This window comes from Passer domesticus, chromosome 3, assembly GCF_036417665.1.
Source record: "Passer domesticus isolate bPasDom1 chromosome 3, bPasDom1.hap1, whole genome shotgun sequence".
Taxonomy (NCBI): Eukaryota; Metazoa; Chordata; class Aves; order Passeriformes; family Passeridae; genus Passer; species Passer domesticus.
The window spans coordinates 118,408,632-118,429,709 of NC_087476.1; the positions used below are offsets into that span (position 1 = coordinate 118,408,632).

Genomic DNA, 21,078 nt, shown 5'->3' on the forward strand with positions numbered 1-21,078 from the left:
GTGGCTGGGAGCAGCTCGTGGAGCTCCAGCCTGGCGTGGCTGGGCACACACTGAATAAAACATTCGGGCCTGGGAGCAGCTGGATCTCTGCAAACACTCCTGCTCCTCGCAGGGACACGGCGAGACCCACGCCTGCTTCTTGCTGAAGGAAATGCAGTTCAAACGGCACTTGTGGAATCAATTCCCGCTGTTACTTGGTGAATGCTTCTGTGTCCCTGTGAGCCCCATCAGCTTCTCCTGTTCCCTGGCTTTCCTGGGGCTGGGATTTCCGTGGTGTTCGTGTGGGATGGGAGGGGCTGCTTCCCAGCAGGTGCACGGCCAGCCGGATGAGTTAGAGACTCATTTGTGTAATTTAGGTCCTTGATGAAATGCCACTGCTTCAGCTGTGACCTCTGAAATCCCCGTCTGCCTTGGGAAGCACTGAGAAAAGGGCTGCAGACTGCTGGGCCAGTTGGTGACATTTTATTCTACCTATACCTCTGACTCCATATAGGCTTTGGAAGTCCAAATGCCAGCAGTGCAAAAAAGGGTTTCACCCAAATTAATCCCGTCTGGTATTGGGCTTTCAGAAAAGCTTGTGGAAAGGCATTTTTGTGGGTTTTGAGTCAGTAGCTTCTGGCTGGGGTTGGGATGTTTATTTTTTTTTTTTAATATTTTGGCTGCTAATAGAGGGTTTTGCTTGATTTCCCAGTGAATAGTCCCACCATGTGTGCATTAGCACATGCCATAATCTCTGTCTTGCTTCCAGGTTTAGTTTTAGCTGTAAGAAAAATAAAACCTGGTATTTGAGTCTCTTTTGAATTGTTGTATCCCGTTCCACACCACCATCAGTGATTCTTTTTTTTCTCCTAAAGATCCCAAGCAGGGTTAGTGCAGCACAAACCATGCGGTGGCTCTTGCTTGTGCTCCAACTGGTCTGCAAGTTAGTTCTATAAATGTTACTTACAGCGAGTATTAAGCTCCTTTTTCCAGGAAAAGTAACTAAATGTGCTGGTAGTAAAGCATTCTGCATGTATAATTCTGCCACAAAAAGCCCGCAGAAGCTTTTTACCCTCCCTCCCTTCCTTCCTTCCTTCCTTCCTTCCTTCCTTCCTTCCTTCCTTCCTTCCTTCCTTCCTTCCTTCCTTCCTTCCTTCCTTCCTTCCTTCCTTCCTTCCTTCCTTCCTTCCTTCCTTCCTTCCTTCCTTCCTTCCTTCCTTCCTCCCTTCCTCCCTTCCTCCCTTCCTCCCTTCCTCCCTTCCTCCCTTCCTCCCTTCCTCCCTTCCTCCCTTCCTCCCTCCCTCCCTCCCTCCCTCCCTCCCTCCCTCCCTCCCTCCCTCCCTCCCTCCCTCCCTCCCTCCCTCCCTCCCTCCCTTCCTTCCTTCCTTCCTTCCTTCCTTCCTTCCTTCCTTCCTTCCTTCCTTCCTTCCTTCCTTCCTTCCTTCCTTCCTTCCTTCCTTCCTTCCTTCCTTCCTTCCTTCCTTCCTTCCTTCCTTCCTTCCTTCCTTCCCTCCTTCCCTCCTTCCCTCCTTCCCTCCTTCCCTCCTTCCCTCCCTCCCCCTCCTTCTCTCCTTCCTTTCTGTCTTCTTTCTTGCTTTCTTTCTTTCTTTCTCCTCCCTGGAAGAACTTTTTTTTTTTTTTTTTTGCACGTCACCAGAGCCAAGGCCTTAAAGTTTTGAAGCGCCAAGTGAAGAAAGCAATTTCATGCTTCACGCCACCACTAATTTGTCCTGTTGTAATCTGCAGCCAGCAAGCCCCTTCCGCTGAAGTTGGGGGATAATGAAGGGTTTAACTTTTCGGTTCTGTCAAATTAGTTTTGGGAGGGGGGGACGGGGGCACAACGAGGCACTTCCCTTTGGGGCTGTGGAGGTTGTCTGTGCGGACAAATAAGTGAGCATTACAGGTGATTCCGTCCCTGCGCCGAGGCAGAGAGCTCCCATTTATCGCCATCAAATGCATTAAGCTGCGAGTCAAAGCCCTCCGCTTTCTGCTCGCAGCGAGTCTGGACCAGAAGGCAATCAAGCCATAAGGGTCATTTTCTGCATGAGCTAACCTTTTCCTCTCGTAGGGTTTGAAGCCTTTGTTGACAATGAGATGCTCAGTGGGAACATTAAATTAACACTTCATATTCGTGGCTGTAAATTTACTGGCAAGCTGAGGAAAAGTCAGGGAAAACAAACACTCCATCATTTCTGCTTCATTTAGCTGCTGAATGGGGACACTCTCACCTGCAGAGAAAAGAGGTCAGGGCAAACAGGGATAATTTTAATCTGACTCTCAGCCTAGTCTTTAGTGGCGGTGGATTGTGTTGCGTTCTGCGCTGAAAGTAAAGGTGAGAGCGAGGTGAGAGCAAGAAAATGGATAAGTACTATGTGAAATGCTTCAGAGACCTTGCCACGGGCAGGCAGGGAGGGATGGCAGGCTGGTTACTACGGAAACTAGCGAGCTAAATATTATTAATTTTGCAAACTACAGAACCAGTTTGCTCTCAGATAATGGCTGCACCAAGATTTCCTTGTGCGGGCCAGGAGATAACCTGGATAACCTAGAATTCCGCCGCCAACAGCTTTAGAAACGAGCTGTTTTTCACTTCGATAACGATGCTCTGTGTGACTCCATCCAAGCCATGTGTTCCGTGTCTCTGTCTCTTTCCCAGGTCGTGTCGATAGCTTTCAAGGCTGATGGGCAAATAATGCTTGTCTGCTGCAGCGCTGACTAATGTGACAGCACTGGGCTGTCACCAGCTGTTAATGTGTGTGACATCGGTGCCCCGGCTCCTGAAATGCTCAGGGTGTCTTCAAAATGGCTGTTTGCGGGTTTTGCCTTATTCTGTCAGCAGACAAACACAACAAATTCTGTGGAAAGGGAAACCTGAGTTCCAGAAAGGTGTTTGGAGGCAGCACTTGGATCTGCTGGGGCTGCCGAGGCTGTTTGTGTCAAAGAGCAGTTGGTAACAGGGTTTGGGTATCAGAATTATTTTTGGTGGGAGTTTCTTCTCTGGCAGGAGGTGATGATCTTGTTAGGGAGCTGAAGGAGCCATGGGCTCCCCAGCAGGGCTCACCCAGAGCATCCCGCTGGCCTGGCCAAGCGTTCTGGAGCAGCAGGAGTGGCAGGAGGGAGGCAGGGAGCAGAGGAGAGGAGGAGATTAAAGTGGGAACAGTGACAAGCCTGTAGTGAGGAACCCTGTCAATAGTCGTTATCCTTGGTGTGCAAGGACAAACAGCACTGCTTTTGTTCTCAAACTCAGATGAACTTTTGGTTCAGGGGTAGAACTTGGAGTGACTCGGTGCAGCTGCATCTCCCAGAGGGAAAAGCACGGGCAGGTAAGAGGTGAAGTGCAAAGCACAAGGTGACTGTCACCCATCTGTTCCTCTGACGCACATTGGGGTGGCTCGTCCTCTGCTGCAGTTCCCCAGCCTGCCTGTCCACCCCCAGCACAGCTGGAAGCATTGTTAGCACAGTTTTTAGGGCACCTGGGAGAAAACAGCCTCCACCGGGAGGTCAGATCTGTGTGGACACACAGCCCTTTTAGGAAGGTCTGTGAGAAGAGACTTCCATGGAATGGGGACATTTTTGTCAAAGAGATGTTATGGGGAGTGGTGGTAAAGGGGTTAACTGCATGCAATAAAAATACAATAAATTCAAATACTGCCTATTTTTGGCCAGACAGCTTTCTGATCCAGTTGCAGAGGATTGAAATGCCATCCAGCAGTGCTACAAATACTTTAATTAGCTTTCCTTGCCTGCTGACAGGCTGGAATGAATGTCTGTTTACCTGTGCACAGGAATTTGGAATGTGGGCAAAGAGAGGAAAAGATGCTCCCCTGATGGTGAAAGGAGGAAGATTTTAAGATCCTGAAGGCAAATAAGGAGGAGGAGGGTCAATTAGCTAAAAAGTCTCTCTGAAGGAAGCCAAGTGTGTCTGGTAATGCTGCCCACAGCTTCCCCCCGGTGCCGTGCAAAGGGCGGCTGTGACATGGGCAGCCCAAGAGCTGAGCTGCGTTGGGAGGACAATGAATTCACAGATTGTCCATGGATGAGGGTTCCTGACACCCCCACTGAGGAGGGCAGAGGCACCACAGCACATCCCCTGCCCGGGCATTCCTGCTGGTAGCCAAGGAGATGAGCCGAGGTGCCCTTACAGGCAGCTGCCAAGGGAGGGGAGAAGAATGCGGGCAGGCGAGGTGGGCTGGGCACAGCTGGGGCACGGGCAGTGTCCCTAGGCTGGCAGACAGAGAGCCTCCCCTTGGCAGGGCTCCATGCTGAGGCCTCATCCAGGCAGGACAGCTGACAGCCTTCCCCTGACACTCCCAAGCTGCTGGGGACTCTCCCTGTGGTGGGAGAGGGGAGAGAGTTCTCCGTGGAGCAGAGCATTCCTTCTTCTCTACCCTCTTGAGGAAAGGGGAGTAGGATGGGGAGAGAGAAGCAGTGGGGCTCTCTGGTCCCATGCTGAACGTGGCTGGATGTTGGAGATGCCTGAGCCTGAATGGGTGCAGAGCAAGGGTTGCTTGGCCTCTGTAAAATATTTCCATTTATTTTACTGGCCTCTTCAAAGATAAGGCTGGAACACACAGTCCTGCAGTTGGGAAGGGAAAATAAAGAGGATCAGGCACGACCCCCACGCACACGTGATAATTTCTCGTCTTGGCTTATCTTGTAAGAATTATAAGATCCTGAGTAGGAAATAAATCATGATGTCAGGACCAAATGCCATTTTCTTGCTTGGTGTGATTTGCAGCATCGCAGTCAAACCGATAGATTTCATTCCCTGGCGTAGGGTTCTCCCCTTTAATTGAATTATACCCCGGCGAGCGAATGGGATTCATTCTCTGAGATACAAGGAAATTACCATTTGATGAAACAATGCTTTGCTCCTCGCTCACCTGCACAAACATCCTTCAGGAAAACTATTATGCAGATATCCTTGATTACAGACTATTGTTGCTTTTGATCTCCATTTGCTGTGGTGGCTCCCAGGGATTGCACCGTGAGTGCACTGAGCATCTGAACGGCCCTAGCAGGGTTTGCTGCCTGTTCCCTCAAAACCTCAGAAGGCTCTTTTGGTCCCAGTCCATTAAAATTCTCTCTGCTGCTGGTGGACAGTGGACAGGCAGGTACATCAGTGCATCACTGGGTGTGTCACAGTGTCTTCAGTCTCTCCTCAGGGGCAGGGCATTGCACAATAATTAATACTAATGGCCCACAGGAACCCCATTTCCTGCTAAATTATTAACTTGGGTAATCAGAAGTGACGGAAAGATTTCTGGGCTCCCATCTGTGTTGCTGCCACAGCTGAGGTGGTGAGGGCTGCAGTTCCAGATCTGGAGTATTGGCTCCTGTCACTGAAGCCTTTGAGGTGCATTCCTTGGATTTGGAGTGTTCAGTGGCCTTTGGAATTAAAACTTTCACTTAATTCCTGGTGCTCACAGTTGCGAGGAAACAGAGAGCCTTGAGTTCAAACCCCAGCAGGCAAGGGAGAGGAGCCAATCCACGTAATCATGAATTTCCAGCTGAAGCTGTGCTTTGGGAGGGAAAAGGCTGATCCCTGAGCCTCGCGTTCTTGGGGCCCGCTACACTGAGATGCTTCTGCAGCAGCATCGTGTTGTCAGCTGGTTTGTGCAGGAAATACATAATGCTCTTAAAACGACAGATTAATTACCTTGAATAAACTGGCCTTGACAAGCTCTGAAGGTTTTCAAGCCATTTTCTCTCAGTTCTGAGCATGTGCTCAGCACTGCAGGTCCCCCCTTCTGGATAGGCTTGCTCGAGTGGGCTTCTAGTGGCGTTTGAAATGTGAGCTGGTGACAAAATTACAAGGTGGAAGGATGGCAACTAATCAGAGCACAGTGATGCTGTTCCTAATTAATTTAGCAGCAGCAGCCACTGATCTGTGCCATTATTAGCAAACTTATTAGTGCTGTTTGCAGGAGTTGAAATAAACACATGGAGGTTTTCTGGGAAAACTCTGCCACTGCCTCACCACCCTCACAGGGAAGAATTTCATCCTAATACTGGAGCTTTTGAACCCACAAGCTCCTTCTGGGAAGATTTTGAATCCAAACCAAAGTGCACCAACCTTCCAGCTGCTGGGAGGTTCAGGGAAAAGCGAAATATTCTTCCATTTGAGGTCAGTGGAGGGCACTGCTGATAGTGGTGCTCCAGCAGCTGTCCGGAGCTTTGCTTTGTCTCCCTTTGGCTGGTTGAGGAGCAGAGGGGGCTGTGCTAGACCTGGGGGAAGTCCTAGGGGCTTTGGTGGACTGGCCAGCCCCCAGCTCACAGCCTGGCACTGGGATTCCGGGCAGTGCCATGTCCCTGCCCTGTGGGAGCCGTGTGCCGGGCTTGGAGAGCAGCACGCGCCAAAGGCTGCGTTTGATTCCCAACAACAAACCCGTGTTTGGCTTCCAGGCCAGGAACAGCCTTTGGAGAGAGACTGGGCTTTGGCTGGGGCTGAGACATGAATGGCTCCAGCCAGCCTTCCAAGTAGGAAATTACATTTTGGGGCTGGATAGGATTAGAGGAGCAGGCTCATTGCAGCCAGTGCATTCACAGAGTGGAGCGAACTTTCATTTGTGCCCCTTGCCTTGATCAAGGCTGCTCTCTCATCCAGAGCCCTGTGGAGCTGACAGGGAGAGCAGAGCCTTGGAGGCCTGGTGCTTTCCTGCTGTGCAGTGGGCAGCTTGTTTTCAAATTTGTGTCTAAGGGATGAAAAGAGAATAAATTTTGGCTGGATGCACATGTCCTGCAATTAATCTTTTACACTAATCTAAGATGAGCGAGCTCTCAGCTGAAGGTGGGATGGTTTTTAATCCCTGTTCTTGTTCTGCCTGGCTCTGAGGCCTTGGGGTGCTCAGATCCTGGATGTGGGTGGGCAGAGGCAGCATTCCTTGAGCAGGCTCTGTTCAGTCTCCGGAGGAATGCGAATTGCTCCGCTGCCAGTGTTTTTCCTGACCATCCAGTAACTTTGTAATTAATGTGTTAGCTTGTAATTAATGTGTTAGCTTGTTGCCAATTAACGAGCAAAACCGTCTTGGCTGCCAAAAGCTTTTCCACTCCCAGTGTATTCCCTTTTCTCTCCTGCCTTTCATCTCTGCAGTGGGGGGAATACCTCCGAGCCAGCCATCTGCCCCTTCGCTCCAGGAATTGTTCTTGTGGCTCCTGGCCTCCTCCCACCTCAGAGGCAGCCAGCCCTCTCCGGGCTTGCCATACTGCTCCAGGAGTTTTCTTCTTTCCTTGCATCTCTGATCCTGCTTTTCTTCCCTCTTGGCTCCTTGCCCAGCTCTTTGGGACCATCTCCCTCCGTTTCAGACACCCGTTGCTCCATCCCAGACTCTCCCCTCCAGCTCCGCTCTCCTGCTCCGTTGCAGCACCAGCGCTCCCTCACCGCATCTCATCCAGTCCCCTCTTTATTCTCTCCATATGTGGTGTGTGTGTCTCTGGCAGGATATTTATATAAATTCTTGCTCGCTGCCTCCATAAAATACCCGTTCGGAGTGGGGCTGGGTGGGGTGACCCAGATGCACAAGAGGAAATGTTTCATATCTCGAGGAGCACCGTCTGTGCCCCTTGGCAGCCCCTCCCGCCCGCCTATCAGATGTAGGGCTTAATGGGCTTAAGAATTAGAGCAGCTGCTTGGTGCAGAATTTATTGACTGGCTGTGCATAACGAGGGGAATTAAAATCCTAATTGGCTGAGCTGCTCCCCGTCACCTGGAGAATTTTTGCTTTTCTCAGGGCTCCTGGGCTCTTCCCTCCCTCCTGCCTTGCTCAGATCCATAGCCTGCCCCAGGGAATGGCAGAACCCTTTTGGTTGGAAAGGGCCTTTAGGACCATCCAGTCCATGTCCTTGGGATGGTGCCACCCTCTTCCCCAGTGGTCCCCAGGAGGAGGCAATGGTGACAATGGTGTCTGGTGTCCAGGCCCGCTGGAGTTGGCCACCTGCTGCAGCTTTTGGAGGAGGCGTTTTCAGTGGATTCCTTGGTGTCACCCAGCACCATGCCAGCCAGGCTCTGTTGCACAAAAAGGATATTAAGTGTGCCTCGTGTAGCTGTGGCCACCAGGCCTTCCTGCTACCTCTCCTGGGAGCCAGAGCTCTGCTCTGGGCTCTGCTGCAGCTCCCAGAGACCAGGAGAGGCTTTTCCTCCTGCATCCCTTGCTCTCAGAGAGCCTGAATGGGCACGGAAATGGCCTCACTTAAGGCTATGTCTCATTACTACATTAAGTCAACAACCACTTGAGTATCCAAGGATTTTGATCAAAGCTAGATATTGAAAGGGGGACAAAGAGTGGCAAACTTATTTGACTTCCACTTATTTCCAGAGCCTGTTGAGCACTCGGCTGTACTCCTCACTGGCCTGAAGTGTGCCTGGGAGAGCAGCCGCCTGCTCTCTGCTCCTCTCTGGTCAGAAGAGAGGCTCTAGGCTGAGGGGAGGGAGGGCAGCCTCCTCCCTGCCTGTGCCTCGCCTCTGGCACCCAGCAAAGGAGAGGGGAGGTGGCCCCCTGTCCTGTCTCTGGGGACAAGGGACCCTGTGGTGTGGCTGTCCTGCAGGACCCCCTGGAAGCTCACAGGGATGTGCTGGTGGGACAGGCACCAAGAGCTGCTGGGGTCTCAAGTGGGGATAGTCCAGAAAAAGGCAAATCCAGATTTCTGCCTACTGCTTGGGGTTCAGTCAGGTCTCTTTAATTCCATTTTCTCAGAGTGAGGAAAGGCAGCTGGCTTCTCCTGCCTACCTGCACCATCCTCTGGGGATGTGAAGAGTAAGGAGGCAGGAGGAGTTCCCAGTGTGAGCCTCAAACTAGGCCCAGTTCAGGCTCCTTGGGGACCTGCTGCAGGTGGGATTTGCCCCCAAAAGGACTCTGAAACTTCGGGCATTCATCGTGCTGTGCCACATTCCCCATCTTTAACACAGACCCTCTCCTGCCTCTGCCAGCCTTGTCAAGGCTGTGCTCCTGCAAGATGTCAGTGCTGCACCGAGCTGCCAGCACAGCAGCACAGAGTCTTCGGGATTTTTTACGTGGAAATCGATCAGGATTTTGGATTCTGCTGGAGGCAGGACCGAGGGGTTTTACTGCAGAACATGTCGTCGTCAGCCCTGTCTCCTCAGTGCTCTGTACCTAACGATGCTGCAGTAAAAATAAAAGTAATCTACAGTAAATGTATCCCGGGTCCTTATTTAATGATAAAACCCCCTCAGTGCAGTGAAAATAAACTGTTAGTGAGTCTCGGTAGTGTCTACAAAGAGGGTACTATCTCTTGGATTAATATGAAGTCCCCTCCAACAATTCTCAGTGTTATTTGCAGAGGGCTGGAAAACAGCAAGAGGAGCAGCAGCTTTCATGTGTTTGGTGTTTTTTTTTTCCCTTGCAGGCACGTCTAGGCATCATCACTCTGGGCTGAATCAGACCTGTCTGAGCATTCACCCTCCTGTCACAGAAGAAGCAAAGGATGCAGCAAGGCTCAGAGGTACTCCTGCTTTGCATTAAGCCCCACTTTTGTTACCCTCCTGAAAACCCTTTGGAAATATGAAAGCAGAAACCTGTTCTGGCTGTGGCTGAAAGACCATTGAAACCCAGAGAGCCTCCGAGTTTAACGGGGGAAGTCATGGTGAAGGCAGAGTGCAGCATGGGAATTTGCATTCAAGAGGGAGGAAAATGAGGGATTTGGGCAGAGAATAACTGATAGGTGCTGTGAATTCATTAAAAATGGGCTATAAAAGATACACTACAAGGTTCTGGTGGCAGACCAACAAAGCTTTTTTCTTCCCCTTCATTGTTTCTACTGTCACAGGATCCTCACAATAGCGGATAGTTTAGCCTTGTACTCCACGGTTCGTTATCTATTCTTCTATTTATTAATGCATTCTTGGGTCTTAGTGATGTGATAAACCATCCACGCTTTTCTTTTATGGTTTAATAGGATTCTTCTGGAACCCCCTCCATGTTTACATAACCTTGCAATTCACAGTTATCTATCATTTATTTCCTACTTTGTGCACTCTTGATAAAGCCGCGGCGGCGAGGGGCGTCAGTGCCCCGGCTGTGGGGTATCACCCGTTTGGGCTCCTCAGAACAAAGCCTTCCTTAAAAAACAGGGTCTTTTCCAGAGGGCTGTCCCTCTGCAAGGGCAGGAGGGAATCCAAATTTGGTGCCCTCCATCCCTCTACAGGAAGGTGGTCCAGGCTCGTGAGGGTCTCCAGGCAAAGGGACGGGGGTGCTGTTTATTTCCTGACCCCGGGAAATAAACAATTCAGTGTTTTCTCTGGGAAACACCAGAGCTGCTTTTGAGTGGCATGGCTGCTGGGACAATTTGCTGCCCAGTGGAGCTGGGGCAGAAACCATTTTCATCAAGCAGCCTTTGGAGAACGGAGCGTCAGCGTCACTGCGGGGCCGTTCCCCATCAGAGGCAGCAAGTCTAAATATGTCATCTAAATATGACACCAAACCTTTATTAAGCATACCGGGAAAGGGATGCGAGACCTCATTTATGATTTCATTCATAATCCCTTCAAAATGAGTTGGTACCAGTATGTGATAAGTGGATTATGTGTTAGGCCCAAGTAAAGCCAGACACAATTAGTGCTTTAATAAACCGGTTGTATGCATTACTAACAACTAAGTCATGAGGGAATTGGCGTATTTACAAACCCTAATTAGTAGTTTGTTACTGTGATACCAAATTTAAACAAATCTGTAGCATTGCTGACCATCTGGGTTAGAAATCTCTGTTTTGAATTTAATTAGGAAATAGTTGTGACAGAAAATTGGTCCTTATTAGTTAGCTAACGATCAGCATTGCCCTAATTGAAATGAAGAACTGGCTGGCGGGTTTGTGAGATGTTTAGATACAAGCAGAGACAATCAAAAAATATTCTCTCACTTAGGACTTTGTGAGCTGCGGTGATTGATTAAGTAACATCCCCTTGATATTTTAGCAGCTAAAATGCAAATGACCCAGTGATGAGCGTGCATGACAAAAAACCTGGCAATTAGAGCTGTGCATTTCAGGGTTTGCTTTTAAAAGCAGTGCTGTGGGAGCTGGCCTGGTGTGGGTGCTCTGGGGGCACCGGCCATGCCTTCACCTTCACCTTCACCTTCCTCCCCTCAGGCATCCTCAGGAAGGGCATTGCCCCTCCTGGAGTGGAGCCCTCTCGGGATCTCCTCTGGTCAAGCTGACCCTGAGATGTATTAAAATCTCTTTTCCCCAACCCAGCTGTCAAAGAAGGAGTCAGAATTCTTCAGCTCGCGTTCTCAAGGTTGTTTATTATTTCTTATCTAAAACATTTTCTGTCTGGCCTGCCGAGGTCTGTTCTGCAGGTCAGTCTGAGGCACACTGCCCTCCCACAGGGCTGGTGTTGTCTTTTATACTATAAACTACGTATTTGATATTTATGTCCCAATATCTATCACCTATGTTAGACAGTGACTTTCTACTCTACACCAATCCCAAAGTGCCACCATCACCAAGAAGATGGAGGCTAGGAAGAAGAAGGGAGAAGAGCAGGACAACACCCAAATTCCTCCATCTTGCCCCCTAGACCTCCATAGTAAAATTCTTCACAATTCCATCTTTCACCCTGTGACAACTACTGTTATGCTACTTAAACTTTTGTGACTTGCAATTCTTCATATAAAGTTGGTAATTTGCTTCATGGGTCGAGATCGAATTCCCAAGTGTCTTTGGCTTCCTGCCAGGGTCTCTGAGTCCCTGCCCGGATTTTGAGCCATCCAGGGCATCCAGAGGGATGTCCTGGGTTCTGACAGAGCCCGGCTGCTTTCCCAGTCCTGGTGCTTTCCTAGAGAGCAGCTCTGACCCACCGTGGCACAGCAAGCCTGGTTCTGGCACCCACTTCTCCCACCTGGTGGCCGCTGGCTGTGTCCAAAACCTGTGGCTCTGCCCTGTCCATGCCGAGCAGACTGTGGGTGTCCAGTGGCTGATCCATGTGGGGAGTGACAGGGAATGACATCCACATTGTCTCTGGAAGCACTGTCGGGGCAGAAGTGATCATCCCACCCTTGCCATCCAAACACAGACAGGCCTTTCAGGACACAGGCTGCAGTTCTTAATTCATTTGTGCTTCCTCCCTTTCTGGTGCTCCACAGGACTCCACAGGATGTTAGGATTCCCGGTAATGTTTCCAGATGAAAGAAAGCACACGTTGGCAATATCACCCACCCCAGTGCTGCTGTCGGAGCAGCACTGGATACCGAGGAACTCTTTCTGTCTTGGAGCAGACAATGAAGTTTCTGTAGGGGCTTTAAATCACTAAATGTTGAAAGGAATTCCCCGACGGCTTCATCAGTCACTGTGTAAGATTGTTAGAGATCTCCACCAGCTAATAAATTTGATTTGGGGTTTGTTTTGCTGGCATTTACACAAACCCTCTGAGAACTATAGTTACTGTATTCCCATACAGTGTCTGAATTCCGAATTGAGATGCCCGTTCCCCTCTCCTCCGGGAGCCGAAATAAACCTTTGCCACAGAATATGAATGTCGGTTGTTTTTCCTGGTGAGCTGGTGCATTATTATTTGAGGAGATGTAGTGTTTGACAAAACCATTTATTTTGTTTCAAATATTTTATAGAGTAATAAAACTCGTTTGTGTTGCTGCCACACGGGGGGATTTGTGCCTGTTAGGCTGTGAGGGAGGCGGGTGAAGAAATGGAACCCTGGCCCTGCCGTGTGTCCCTCGGTGCTGCTCTCCTGTCCCGCTGCACCAGGCTGTGCCTGGGGAGCTCTGCATGCTGGGGGTGCAGGGGGATGAGCTGAGCCCCCCAGCCCTCCCTGCCCCACCCACCAGGGTGCTGCAGGCTCAGGCGGCTGCACCAAAAAATAAAGGCCGTGTTGTTTTCTGGGACGAGTATTTTTTTTTTTCCTACCCAGCACTCACAAGTTTATTATGAATGATCCCTTTTCACAGATGTTCCCATTCTGAATGGGGGAGCAGCAGTGTTTCAGTCTAGAAAAATCCTCGGTGAGCAGAGCCAAGTGCAGCTGAAGGAGGGTGTGGGCTGGGCTGCAGCCACCCCACCCGGCTGGCCAGGAGCCCCTGGCTCAGGCTGGGGGCTTGGGCTCACCAGCAGTGCCAGGCAGAGCGTGGCTGGGCTCTCTGGGTGCAAACTCGCTCTTCTCCCTGCCCTGCCTCTGAGCTGGGGTTCAGCAAGGTTTGCTGCAAACCCTGCTGTGTTCTGCTCTTTCCTCAGGCTCCCTCTCCCGCCCTGGCATCTCTCATCTGTGAGATGGGGCCAAGGGGAATTCTTCTCCAGCCTAAGGCTGCCCAGGCCTGGGGACACGATGCCCTCAGAGATGTCTGCAGCAGTGTGGGTAGGAAGGGGTTTGCTCCAGGGGAAGCCAGCAAGCCCTGGATTTGGATTTTTGCAGTGCTCTGCTGCTTCATGTATCTGTTTTACATGAAGATGTTTGCTTGAAGGGCTCACAGCAAGCAGAGAGGTTTGAGTTCCCCTGTTTTAACACAGTCAGAAGTGTCCTTTCCATGGGTGGCAGTGCACGGGAGGCCCCGTGAGTGTCCATGCAGATGTGCAGCTGTAGCTGCACCTCAGTGCTGGTGCTGGCAGCTCCTGGGGCCGCCGGGGCCACCTCGTCCTTCACCCGCCAGCAGCTCGGGAGTGACACTGATGGTGTGCAGCAGGAGCCCTCCCGCCCACCCCCCGTGAGCAGCATGACAGCTGCCACCGAGCTTTCCGAGGGGGAAGAGGGTTTAATGCCCTGGAAAATGCAGGGCCCCGTGGAGCATGCAGAGCATTGGCAAATGGGGTGCACCGGCGGGCGCGCGTCACCCGCAAGGTGAGTGGGGAGCCTTTGCTGCCATCTCCCCCAGGCCTGGGGCTCAGTGTCCTTGTCCCGTGGTGTCCCTCGTGCCATTTGCTTTGGGGAGCTGATTGCACACGCCCTGGGTACCACAGGGAATTGTCCTGCAGTGCTGAGGCCCGGCCACAGGTGTTGCCCAAGCAGTTCCAGTGTTTGTGGTGGACACAGAGCATGGCTTTCAGCTCACCCCTGGAGCACTGATGGCTCCAGCCTGCTTCCAGCTGGCCAGGCAGGAGCACGGTGTGCAGGGATGTGCCTGGGCACCAGTCAACCTTTTGGGGAGGTTTAAAAGCATTTCCTTTGGTGGGTGCCTCGACCCACATGTTTCACCTCCGTATCCATCTGCCTGATGATGGCCTCAGGCACATTCTGTCACCGTGGACGTCTTGGCCACTGCCAAGGTCATCACCAGCGGGTGTGTGGGGACTCGTGACTCGCCTGGGAGATGGATGGGAGGCATTGCTTTCCTACAGCTGGTCATTAGTCCTCGCTCTGGAAAGGCTTAGCAATTCCGACCCAGTAAATTATGTGCCATTCCTCAAAAAAAGTGGATAAATAAATGGGGCTAGAGCATGTCTTTTTTTTGTCCTGAGCTTCGGTGTATTGATTTGGACATATTTCCAGGCCGGGAGTAATCAATTCTTGGGCAGAATAAAATAATTTTCGGGCAAACTCTTGGAGCGACTCGTCATTAATTTGCCTTTGCCGGCGCTCGCTGGGGCCGGGCGAGATGCGCTCGGCATCCTCGGGAGCGGTGCCCTGGGGATCTCCCAGGGCTGCCAGCAGGGAGGGCGGGCGCCGCAGGGACTAATGAATGCGCTGTGTTTGCTCATCTTTACAGAGTCCCTTATTACTGCTAATTGGGAGGGACAGTTCAAACAGGCACAGAGGAGCAGTTGTCGCGGGAGCGTGACTTGCTTCCTAAGGAGCGGCCGGGAGCCCCGCGCCCGGCGCATCCCGCCTTTGTCGGGGACCCCTCCGGAGCCGGGCAGCACGGGGCGGCTCGGGAGCCGCAGCCGGACAGACGTGCAGCTGTCCGGGACGCGGAGGAAGTCACCGGCTGACGGAAGGGGTGGGCTGCTGGCTGCGCGCATGGGATCGGGGATGTGCTCCGCATTAATGCGCCCCGCTGCGCCCGGGATGCTGCTCCCGCAGAGCCCCCGGGCGCTGGGAGGGGGCACGCCGTGCCCTGCCGTGTTTTGGGGCTCCCTGGCAGGAGGGGGATCTCCCCCTCCAAGCACAGCCGTACCTCGCCTTTCCCTGTTATTTATACGTTTGAGTGTTCTCATCCAAGCTCATATTCCTTCATTTATTGCTGCTTTGCCTAATTAAAACCTTTTGGATTATTCCCCTGCACGCCGAGTGCTCCTTGCAGCTGGGTACCAATTCCATTTCTACAGCAGGATTGACCCGCTGCACTCGTTTTTAAGAGATTTTTTTTAACGTTACTTGGGGAAAACAGCTAAGCATAAATGTTTAGGAAATAAGAGGAGGATGGGCTTTTGTCTCTCAGCCACGTTTCGGGTTTGTAGTGCTGGACAGCAAAGGGGAGTGGGCTCAGGGAAGGGGTCCGTGGCGGTGCCAAGGGTGGGAAGGGCACTGTCCCTCTGTCCTTCCCAGGGTCAGGGTGTCCCCTCTGCCCAGAGCAGATGGGGTCCCCTGGGTGGGCTCGGGGCTGCTGCTGAGAGCTGGGAGAGGAGGCAGCTACTGCCTTGTGTTGAGAAATCAGGTCTGGCTCAAACCTGCGCTTTAGTTTTTGCCTCTTCTTTTCTAATATAAAAATGAAGCTTTCCACAGTGAAAACTCGGTTTCTCTTTGAATGAATAACTCCTCTCCCTTAAAAAAAAAAGGCAAAAAAAACCAAAAAAAAAGCCCCAAACCTCCACATCTCCTGTTTGTGGTGCAGCAGGATGGAGATTATGTGCATCTGCAGCCTGGCTTTAAATGCGTTCCAAAGGCGTATTGTGCACACGTTGTCCCTGAAGAGGATAAACCTAAGGGAACAATCTTAATCTCAGAAGTTCGCAGCCACCGCTAAAGCACCGGCAGAAAACACTCTGTGTGTGGCTGGAATCCTCGAGAGGAGCCCTAGCCCTGGCAGAGCAGCCAACAAGAGGCATTTTTTCCTCTTGCGTGTGTGGCGCAGATAAATCGAGTTTGTTTTGCAGCCCATTCTGCTTTAGATTTCCTGTGTCATAACTGAATGAATTTGTTGTTCATTGATACCTTAATATATAGGTTGTTGGGGAGGGATTTTTTTTTTTTCGAGGGGGAAAACAATGTCCCCTTCACTCATGCCTGAATGGATTCATTTATTCTCCATAACCTCCGGAAGTCATTTATTTTGCCCTGCGACAGCTGCAGGGTCTGTTTGTGTAGGAGGGCTGGCAAAGCCCTGCCCTTCCTCCTGCCCGTGCCCAGCGCCAGTGGGGCCGGGATGGGCTCGGGCTCGTGGCCTTTGGGAAGGGCTTGGGACAAAACTGGGCTTGGCCTCTCAGAAATGGCTCTGCTCTGCTCGGGGTGAGGCCACGGCACAGCTCTGCTGCTCTGCTCTCCCCAGGGATGCTCCTGGGCTTTTATTTCAGTCCCTCTCTGATGGGTCCTAATCAGCAGCAATTTAATTAATATACATGCCTTTGCAGAGGTTGTGCTTTACTGTAACTTAGCGGTAACTAGGGGCCCTTTGGTGGGAATGTGGGATCTTTTCCATTTATTAAGGAAGATGAGATGTCAGTGTTGGTCCACTGTGCCCTACGGCCCAGTTCAGTGAGGCCAGAAACCTCTGTGTGTTTCAATGCCCAAAATAAATTTTAAAATCTCATACTTTCCAAAAACACTTCCAAACACCCATTTCCTTGGCGCTTCCAGAGCCATTTCCTGGGAGAAACCAAACCCCACACGTGTCCAGGCTCGGCAGTGCCAGGCCCTGTGGGTTATCCCTGCAAACCTGGAAACAGCTGTCAGAGCTGGTGTAGAAACAGAAAGGGAGGAACTCGAGCTGCTGTTGTGTCAGGCTTGGGCACATTAAAAGTGTCCCTTAATGTCACTACTGAGCTTCCTTTGCTCGGGGGGAGAAAGGTGAATTTCCTTCCCTCTCAGGGGATTGAAGGGAATGAGGAAGGAAGGCCTCCTGTGGGTCTGTACTCAGCTCAGTGTGTGATACCCACTGACCTGGAGCTGCTCCCCCGGGCTTCCCCCGTGCCTTGGCACACGTTTGACTTCCCCAGAGCCCTGTGGAACAGGTGTGTGCCAAGCATCGAGCTGGACTGAGACTTCATCCCTCCCCTGCTAAGGATTGCAGATCATCCATGGTCCAGCCAAAATCTCCTCCTTTCCCGCTGCGCCTCGTCCCTTGAGACCTGAAAGAAAACCTGGCTCCAGAGGTTTGGGGTTGTGTTCCCAAATTCAGCTCGCCTCCCCTTGTTGTCCTCCACCTGTTCAGGCTGCCCATGGGGACCAGAGCCAGGACACCTCTCCCCGTGCCACAGCAGCCCCATGGCAGCACATCCAGGGAGGATCCCTCCTGGGACACGGCCTGGCCACGGGGGCAGGGTGCCCACAGGTGGGGAGGGAGGATGGAGCCGCTGGCCGGGCTCCACTGGAGCTGCTCTCGGTCATCCCCGGCTGCAGAGGCAGCAGCACCGGCCAGCTGTGCTAATCAGGAATAATGTGCAGCTTAGCAGAACTTCTCCATTAAAAGGTTTTGAGAATAATATCTAAAATGAATGGCTGGGGAGGTGGGGAGGGAGGAGAGCCCCGGCAGACCCCGGCTCCGAGCGCACAGTCACGCTGCGCCTAAACCTGGAGCTGGGAATTGGTTTGGTTTGTGTGGTTTTTTTTTTTAATTTAAAATTCAAATGTCTGATGTTCTTAAATTGAACAAATGATATTTTAAAAAAATATATCAGGCTCCAACATCTGCAGATTATGATTTGCATTTTGAAATTGGCTGCTTGAATTGAACAAGGATGAATACTGTCACTCTTCTTTCATTCGCTCCATTTATTTAATGAAATGCTAGAGGTCAACCCTTTGTCCTTAAATTAGTTACTATAAAAATCTTTTTGTACTTTTCTGCTTGTTATGATGTCTTCTAAGCAGAAGAAAAGGTTGCCATTAATTATGTCTTTGTTGAATATGGATATCTATTCAGAGTTAGTTAAACAGTTTCAAACAAAATTAGCATCGAGCAACTCGAAGGCCAGCTTTAGGTTGGTTATCAAGAATTTTTTGCTAAGAGAATGCTCTCCTGCAAGTGTGCATTATCTAATATATTCAGCTTTCAGTTGCTAATTTTTTTTCCAGATGAAGATGGGCTTAATTGAGGTTGTGCTTTTAAGTTTGTAGAGCTCTTCAGCATCTCATACAAAAGCATCTAGAGGCTTTTCATTTGTCTTGAGTATGTTTTAGATGTACAAATATTATTTACTTTAAACTCCAAATCAAAAGGCACGCTGTAACTATTTTAAATAAAACATTATTCTCTGCTGAAATATATATAAATTCAAAGGGAGGCTTTTTTTCATTATCACTTAATTTATGTGAAAGAGCCACTATTAGCAAATTTTAGGATAATACTGTGGGAGCGGTTTAGTGGCTGGTCTCGAGCAGGCATTTAGTTGTGTAATTTCCTCGTCAGAGGCTGTGAGTTGGGGGTGAGACACAGCCCCGGTTTTGGGTGATGCTCAGAGCTGAGAGCCTCTGGAGCAGGATTTGGGGATCACACCCTGCTCCTTGCCCGGGCAGCACGGGTTTTTGGGAACAGCCCCCCGGGTGGGTGCTGTCTCTCTGCTGAGAGGTTCAGGCTGCTCTGTTCTCCACTCCCTGCCAGTCCCAGGGCAGCCCAAGGTGGCTTTTGGGGGGTGGCAGGAATCCTGAGGTGCCCACGCCAGGGGTGGGACACTGCTGAGGCTGCTCTCTGCCTGCGCCGTGCCCCGGGCACCAGACAAAAAGCCCTTCCTTGCCCCCAGAAATGTTTCTTAGCAAACCCTAACAGAGCCAAGCTCCTTGGAGGGTCACCCAGGCTCTGTGTGTGTGTGTGAGGCACCCAGGCTTTCCCAGCTTGGGGCCTGGGCAGTGTGGAGGGGCTGGGTCCAGCCCTGAGCCAGACAATAACGGGCTGAGGAGCTGGGAACGGAGACGGGAGGAAAAGCTACAAGCAAAAAAAAAAAAAAATTTAAAAAAAGGAGACAATTAGGAAAAGTAATAAGAAAATATAAACGTGGTAGCGAAGGATTAGTCCTAGTCATTGGAAATGCAAATGATGTCCATGCTGGCTCCCAACATCTTTTTTTCTCCCAACATCTTTTTTCTAGGCTTGTATTTCAGTAAGGATTTTTCTCTCGTTGTGGCTTTTTTTTCCTCCCTTTCCCTCCTCCTCAGAGCAGCAGTGCTGCTTCCCCAGCAGCATTAAATATTCCCCAAGCTGAGACACTAACCTTGTAATGCTTTTAGGTATATACAGACTTTTTTTTTTTTCCATTTTAAATGGTAGCTCATAATGACATTGTGGAGTAGGGATCCCGAGTCAGCCTTATTATCATGGTGTCTCCTTGAGCTGAACCTCTGAGAAATGTGAAGGGGAGACCTTTTGGAATGAACAAATCCTTTAGCTGCCTATAATTATTTATTAAAATAGGCGGCCGGGATAAAGGCCGGGGAGGGGGAGGGAGGAGCAGCATTCCTCTCGCCGTCCGTCCCTCCGTGCGGGCACACGCAGATGCACACCCGGGCGGCCAACGGGGCCGCTGGCACTTCAGAAATGTAAAACAATGGCCGTGCAGCCGGAGAGATAAAAACCGTGCCCAGGTGACGCGTGTTGGTCGGCACCGGAGGGAGGCGGCGGCGTCCGGCCCGCCCGGAGCATCCCGGCAAGCTCGGGAGGAACGTGGGGAAAAGGGAGATGAGGATGGGAGCAGCGAAACCATTCTGCTTCATTAGCTGGGTAAAAGAAAAGGGGGGGGAAAAAATAAAAAAACAAAAAAAGAAAAAAGAAAAAAGAAAAAACAAACAAAACCCGACCAAAACCCCGACAACACGCAAATCAAACAAACAAGAGACACACAAAGCAAAAGCCCCCCCAGGCACCAAGCAAACCTTGCCGGGATTTCACGGAATGCTCGCTCCGGTGGCCGCAGTCGTGTCCAGCTCCGGGGCCCGGCCGCGCTGCCGAGACCCTCTCCCCGCGTCGGCAGAAATTTTATAAACTTCGGCTACTTTAAAAGAAAAAAAATCTTTGGGGTCAATTTTCCACTTGTGCCTGTAGCTCTTGAACAAGTACTTTTATGGTTCCTTCTAGCGCGCAGGATTTATCTGCAGAGCTCTGTGAAGGGCTTTTACATTTAATCCAGCGCTGAAGTAGTAATTTGTCGCCGGCGCTTCCTAGCAGGCTTTTCTTTTAACTTAGCCGGGACGCGGGCCCTTTGTGCGGGCTGGTCTGAGCCGCACAATGCCGGGCAGCCCGGGGCCGGGGCAGCTCGGGGCCGCCCCTCGGGTGCGCTCCCGGCCGAGCCGGGGACGCGGGGAGCGCCGGGCGGAGGGAAGGGGCTCAGCCGGCTCTTCCGGAGCCAGCGCTGCACGGAATTTGTGGGAGATCCTGTGCCTTTTCTGCAAAGGTTCTCCTTTTTTATGTTATTTTCTTTTTTTTTTCTTTTTTTTTTTTTTTTTCCAGTCCACTTGGATAATCGTTTTTTTAAAAATCAAATTTAAAGTTTCGCTTACGTTGGGGATAACCTGCTTGGGTTTGGTTTGGGTTTTTTTTTTTGTTTGTTTGTTTTTTGGTTTGTTTTTCTTTTTTTTTTTTTTTTTTTTTTTCCTGGAGGAGGCAACGCTTTATAGCCTGTCCGTACAGATTTTTTTCAGGCAGAGGGAAATATCATGGTAAAGGAAGATAATCTTTTACCAATTCTTTATTTTAATTGAAGTATCGCAGTTTTTAGAATTATTTTTAAAGCGAGAGTTTCACCCTTCTGCCTTGCAGATGCCTGTCTTTTTTATTAAAAACAATGTTGTTCTGATACCAGTATTGTGGAGGAATATTTTATTCCAGATACGAGAACATCTTGGGGGTACGTTTGGACATAGCAGAAAGCGTGTGAAATAGTGCCCGACAAATATGAAATAGTCTCTCATAAATAAAGATACCAAAGCCACAATATTAAAAATGGGATCAGCTCTGCCTGCCTCCCTTTTATCACAACATTTCTAAACTAGACTGATACTGCAGGCGGCTTTTTGGTGGCGGCTCAGGAATGAAACGCTGCTGTATTTACATGAAT

The 21,078-nt window shown here is 50.6% G+C and overlaps 1 long non-coding RNA gene across 5 annotated transcripts in view; it reads left to right on the top strand.

The window, feature by feature from the left end:
- Positions 1-21,078, top strand: part of LOC135297685 (uncharacterized) — a 68,643-nt gene that overhangs the window by 21,234 nt on the left and 26,331 nt on the right. For all 5 annotated transcript variants that reach the window (XR_010359607.1, XR_010359605.1, XR_010359611.1 and 2 more), the window contains one exon: positions 9,343-9,438. This is a non-coding gene — a long non-coding RNA (uncharacterized LOC135297685). The remainder of the gene's footprint in view (positions 1-9,342; positions 9,439-21,078) is intronic.